At 38.2% G+C, this 6,178-nt stretch overlaps 1 non-coding gene across 1 annotated transcript; it reads right to left on the bottom strand.

Moving 5' to 3' along the window:
* Positions 1–482: 482 nt before the first annotated feature.
* Positions 483–589, bottom strand: LOC137757554 (U6 spliceosomal RNA). Its single transcript, XR_011072394.1, has one exon. It is a non-coding gene; the product is annotated as a U6 spliceosomal RNA (small nuclear RNA).
* Positions 590–6,178: the final 5,589 nt, after the last annotated feature.

The raw sequence follows: 6,178 nt of genomic DNA, 5'->3' as shown, positions 1-6,178 counted from the left end.
ATACATATACATATATCCCCATATTCCCTCCCTCTTGAGCCTCCCTCCCACCCTCCCTATCCCACCCCTCTGGGTGGTCACAAAGCACCGAGCTGATCTCCCTGTGCTATGCGGCTGCTTCCCACTAGCTATCTATTTGACATTTGGTCGTGTATATATGTCCATGCCACTCTCTCACTTCGTCCCAGCTTCCCCTTCCCACCTTGTGTCCTCAAGTCCATTCTCTACATCTGCGTTTTTATTCCTGCCCTGCCACTAGGTTCATCAGTACCGTTTTCTTAGATTCCATATATATGCGTTAGCATATGGTATTTGTTTTTCTCTTTCTGACTTACTTCACTCTGTATGACAGACTATAGGTCCATCCACCTCACTACAAATAACTCAATTTCGTTTCTTTTTATGGCTGAGTAATATTCCATTGTATATATGTGCCACATCTTCTTTATCCATTCATCCATAGATGGACATTTAGGTTGCTTAAAAATATGGAATGCTTCACAAATTTGTGTGTCATCCTTGCACAGGGGCCATGCTAATCTTCTCTGTATTGTTCCAATTTTAGTATATGTGCTGCCGAAGCAAGCGCTCCCTTCCCTTTTTGATCCAATCTTTGTTGAATGGATGAAATATGTGGTAATTTGTTTCTAGCATTTTGAGGTCAGCTCCACTTTTCATCCATGATAGTGCCCACCAAGTAGACTACTGTACTAGTTTAGTTTTTCCAGTGGGTTTGGATTTTAATAGTTTTATTCCACTGCTAGCTAGTATCTAACTATTTTTATCTACAATTGCAGAAGTACATCTGGGTGTTATCTATTCATTCCACATTTTAAAATGTCTGAATATATCCTGGGACATGTTGTAGACACCATTGATTGCCTACCACCACCACGTTTTCCCTGATAACAGAACCCCAGTCTGTACTGGTGTGAGGCACCACAGGTTTTAACAGAGGCTCAGTCCCTTCCAGCTCAGCCCTTAACCCAGCTAAGCTGGCCTCGGTAATTTTTTAAAAATTAAAATTGGAAGATTGGGATTGACATATATACACTACTATATATGAAGTAGGTAACTAATAAGGACCTACTCTATATAGCACAGGGAATGCTACTCGATACTCTGCAATGGCCTATATGGGAAAAGAATCTAAAAAAGAGTGGATATATGTATATGTATAACGGATTCACTTTGCCGTACACCTGAAACTAACACAACATTGTAAATCAACTATTCTCCAATTTAAAAAAACCTTATTTTATTTTTTAGAGACGTTTTAGATTTGTTATTGACCCTCCCGAGCTGGGCTCCAACAAGGGTCCTCCTGCCTGGTGTCCTTGGAGCCAGTAGAACAAGACCAAGTTCGGTTCAGAAGCAAAGGAAAGCTTCATTTTCCGTTCAAAGCATCGAGAGGTGTGAGCTTGTGCTGCCGAGTACACGCCCGTGGGCGGGGCTGCTTTGTAGGGCTCTTGTCAGCGGGGAGGGGCTGGGAGTTCTCCCGGGTGGGGCGCAATTGTGCAGCTCACAGCACTCACTCCGGAGCCAAGTGCCGGGCGCAGCGCTTCTGCACACGGCCTGCCGCCACCATCTTGGATTGCAGTGTCCTGTGCAGCGTCTCTCTGCACGGGCTCCGCCGCCGCCATCTTGGATTGCCGCGTTGTGCGCAGCGCTTCTGCGCACGGCCCGCCGAGCTGCGTCGTCAGGCACGGCCGTTTCACGCTAGGGACTCTGCTCTGAAGTGCCGGATGTGAGGCCTCTGCACACAGCCGCCCATGAACAAGTGAAACTGGACTAAGCACAAAGGAAAAGAGAAGGGAAAAAAGGTTAGACTTCATTTTATTGCCCAGCTTCTCTTTTTATTTCCTGGGAATTGTTAATGGGCTTTGCCAGTGGCGGATTCACAGCAAAACGGAGCCTCCCCCGTTACCCACATCTCCCACCACAGTGGTATGTTTGTTACAACTATTGAACTTACATCGTCACATCTTTATCACCCAAAGTGCATAGTTTACATTACCATTCGCTCTTGGTGTTGGACAGTCTGTGCATTTGGACAAATGCATAATGACGCATACCCATCATTATGGTATCATACAGAGTATTTTCAACGCCCTAAAAATCCTCTGTGCTCTGCTTATGCATCCCTCCCTGACCCCCAACTCCTGGCAACCACTGACTGATCTCTGTAATATCTCCACAGTTTTGCTTTTTCCAGAATGTCATATAGTTGGCACCATCCAGTATGTAGCCTTTTCAGATTGGCTTCTTTCACTTAGTGACGTGCATCTGAGGTTCCTGCATGTCTTCTCATGGCCTGATAACTCGTTTCTGTTTAGCGCCGCCTAACAGTCCATTGTCTGGATCTTCCACAGTTTATGTAACCATTCACCTACTGAAGGACATCCTGGTTGCTTCCAAGTTTTGGCAATTATAAGTGAAGCTGCTGTAAACATCACGTGCAGGCTTTTGTGTGGACATAAGTTTTCAACTCCTTTGGGTAAATACCAAGGGGGACAAATGCTGGATTGTATGGCAAGAAAGAGTATGTTTAGTTAAGGTGTCTGTTAAGGTCTTTAGTCCATTTTTTAATCAGGTTGCTTGTTTTCTTATTGAGTTTAAGTGTTCTTTGTATATTTGGGATAATAGCCCTTTATCAGATGTGTCTTTTACAAATATTTTCTCCCAGTCTGCAGCCAGGAGAATTCCATTATCCTTGTTAATGACAGGCTTAGGCCTCGGACATGTAATATAATTCTGATAATGACACATGTGGAAAAGTCTGTTGGAGACCTTTTAGGAAGTCTTTTCTCAGTCTTAGAACGGAGCACCAGGAAAGGATGTCCTCCCTTCTGGCCTTTGAAAATTATTGTTCCAGGACATAGTGCCTGGACGTGTTGTAACCATTCTGCAACTATGAGAAGAGTAGCAGACAAACAGAACCTCAGAGTAGAAAATGGAAAGAATGTGAATCCTTGATAATATTGTTGAACCTGTGAATTACTGAAACTGCCTTATCTCCGTTTTCCTTGTCATGTGATTTAATAAGCTGACAATTGTTGAAGCCAGTTGAGTTGAGTTTTCTATTACTTGCAATCCAGGCATCCTAAGTGACATCCTACATAAAGCTGACGGTTCCTATATTGCATTAGGTGAAGTCACTCTCTTCGTTTCCAAACACTACACTAAAATTTCATAGATTCAGCCCCATTAGGGCTGAATATCAACATGAAATAATTAAAACTGAATTATAGAGTATGCTTTTCTATTATCATTACTTTTATTAATAAAATGTGTAGCTATAAAAGCAATACTTGATGTCGTAGAAATTAGAAACAAATTATCTTTTTTTTTTTAAACTGAAGAATTACTGGAGAAGGTGTGTTTATTACATTTGTGGTGACACAAGATAGGAGAGCACCATATGACAGTCAAAATTCAGAAATATTTCAACAGGCTGTAATGATGAGCCCAAAACAACAAGGTGAAATGTAATAGAGAGAAATGTACGTTTTTGCATTTAGGTTAATGAGATGAGGGCTAAGGCTGTTTAGGGTGAGAGTTAAAGGCTGCTTATATGACGAGCATCTGGGGATTTCAGTTTACTGTTAATTCTGTAAGTGCCAGGATTAGGACAAGGCAAAAAAAATTACTGAAAGAGTAAATATATAAATCCTTCCTTCATTCAACAAGAATTTATTAAACATGTATTCAACAAATACATATTAAGAGCTGGTTAAGAGAAAGGGCTTTGGACTTCAACTGATCTCAGCTTGGACTGCGTGATCTTAGGCAAGTCACATCTTGGTGCCTCCATTTTCTTATTTGTAAGATATGACGAATAATAATGCGTGGTGATTGGGAGAACCAAACTAAGATAATATATGCAAAGGGTCTGGAAAAGTATTTAGTAGCAATAATAATTTTTAGTGTTTAGCCTTGTTTTAGATCAGTTGTGATAATTCTTCCACAGTAATCTGCTTTGTTCAGTTTATACCTGGAGAACTTTATTTTTGTACCATATTTTGAAGCATACTGAGAGACTAGGGAACAACCAGGTAAGCATGAAAAGAGGATCTCTGGAAACAATATCAGATAAGGAATAACTTCAGGAATTAAATATTTGACCTGAAAAGACTTCATATATTTAAAAGGGAGCCATATAAATCAGGTAATAAATTTGTTTTGTGTTGTTGCAGAGGGAACCCTGGGTACAATAAGGAGAAGCAGAATTCAGCTTAATATACTGAAGATTTTTAGCTATAATTGCTATGCAACAACTGCGTGGCCTAATTGGAGAAGCAGTGACCTCCCTATCATTGTAAATACTTGGGCAGAGGCCAGATGAGCATCTGTCAGGGATGATACAGGGAATTCAGTGAGTCCTGCAATTTCTGCAGTTGTATATTTGACTTGAGTCCCTTTTAGCAATAAGGTGCTGATTGAATTTTCATCCATATATCCTTGGAAGGTTTTTTAACCTACAAGGAATATTAACACACCAACAAGAAAACTATTTTATCTTGACTCTTTTGCAGAATCAAAAATTTCAGAACTGAAATGTCCTTCAGAGACTAAATAGGTATATTTCTCAATTACCGGTCCATGAATTGGTAAGGGAATTAAAAAACAAATTATTCTTATTTTTACATTTTATTAATTTTTCTTTCATTATAAAATAATAGAAACATATTAAATAAAATGATAGAAGAGAAAGAAAAAATCAGTTTCACCACATTACTCATAGTTGTTCACATATAACCTGCATTTATATATACAAATATAATATAAATATATTATATAATATATAATATATAAAAATATATATTTTTTGCTATTTTCATTATATAAGGGTTATATTAGTTTGCTAGGGCTGCCATAACAAAATACCACAAACTGGGTGGCTTAAACAACAGAAATTTAATTTCCTTTTTTCCTAAGGAAACTAGTCATATTGGATTAGGGGCCCACCATACTCCAGCATCATCTCATGCTAACTTAACTAATTACATCTGCAACAAACTTATTTCCGTATAAAAGGTTACATTCTGAGGTACTAAGGCTGAGGATTTCAACATATGAGTTTTGGGGGTACACAATTCAACCCATAACAAGGGTCAAACCAATTTACAGTGCCATCTGTAATGTATAAGAGTACCGTTTTCCTGTATCCTCAATGACATTAAGTTTTATTTTTAAAAGAAGTTGTTTTGCCAATTAGGTGAAGAATTGCACCACAGTGGTGTTTTAATATATATTCTTTTACTAGTGAGTGTGAATGTTTTTTTATGTTTGCTTACTAGTTGAATTTCTTCTTTTGTGAAATGTGTGTTCCTGTCTACTGCCTCTATTTTTTTAATTATGAAAATAATTTATTACAAAAGATTTGAGAAACAGAGAAAATAAAAACCGCCCATAGTGCCACTATTCCAACACAGCTATTACCATTTTTATTGCCTTCTGGGCTATTTTCATATGCATGTTTTACCCTTTTGTAATTGTAGTGTACATGTAGTCTTATCTCCTGCTTTCTTTTTTACCTTACAGTGTATTATAATATGGAAATGGGTTAATCCTCAGTGTACCAGAATAGCTCATTCTTCAACAATTATGAATTTGGACCTAGGCTTCTGGTATTAGACAAATAAAAGCTTTTTCAAGGGTATGCTACCTGGCCATTAATGGGGTACAAAATAAGAGGATTCCAGGTTGCAAGAAAGTTAAAATTACATTTCCATACCATGGCCTATCTTCGGGTACCTGGCACTCAGGCATCCAATACATGTTGAATTAATTAATAGTCTAGTTATTAGACATCATTTGTATTCATTTTTTCATGAGACAACTCTGTTTGCAGAATTTTCTTCATTTTAGGTTCATGCATGAAATACAGCATTAAGACTATACAGCATAAGCGTTAATGCATCTCAATCGTACATTTAAGAACCAGCATCATACTGGGCAAAACAGAAGTTAAACTAGTATAAGATCCACCATTTTAAAAATATATTTTAAAAGTCATAAGTGAAAAAAGGATTTTACAAAGTGTCTTTCAAAGTAAACTTGTGTGTATCAAAAACTATGGTTCACAAAAACAAATTTATTTTGTGGACAAAATCCAAACATGGAATTCCTTTTTCTCCCTTGTAATAAAAAACTTCACATTAGAACCAAGAGATGT

The sequence above is a fragment of the Eschrichtius robustus genome, chromosome X (genome assembly GCF_028021215.1).
Source record: "Eschrichtius robustus isolate mEscRob2 chromosome X, mEscRob2.pri, whole genome shotgun sequence".
Classification (NCBI taxonomy): domain Eukaryota; kingdom Metazoa; phylum Chordata; class Mammalia; order Artiodactyla; family Eschrichtiidae; genus Eschrichtius; species Eschrichtius robustus.
Note: the sequence above shows the minus strand (reverse complement) of the source record. Positions and strands in the feature narration are given on the sequence as shown.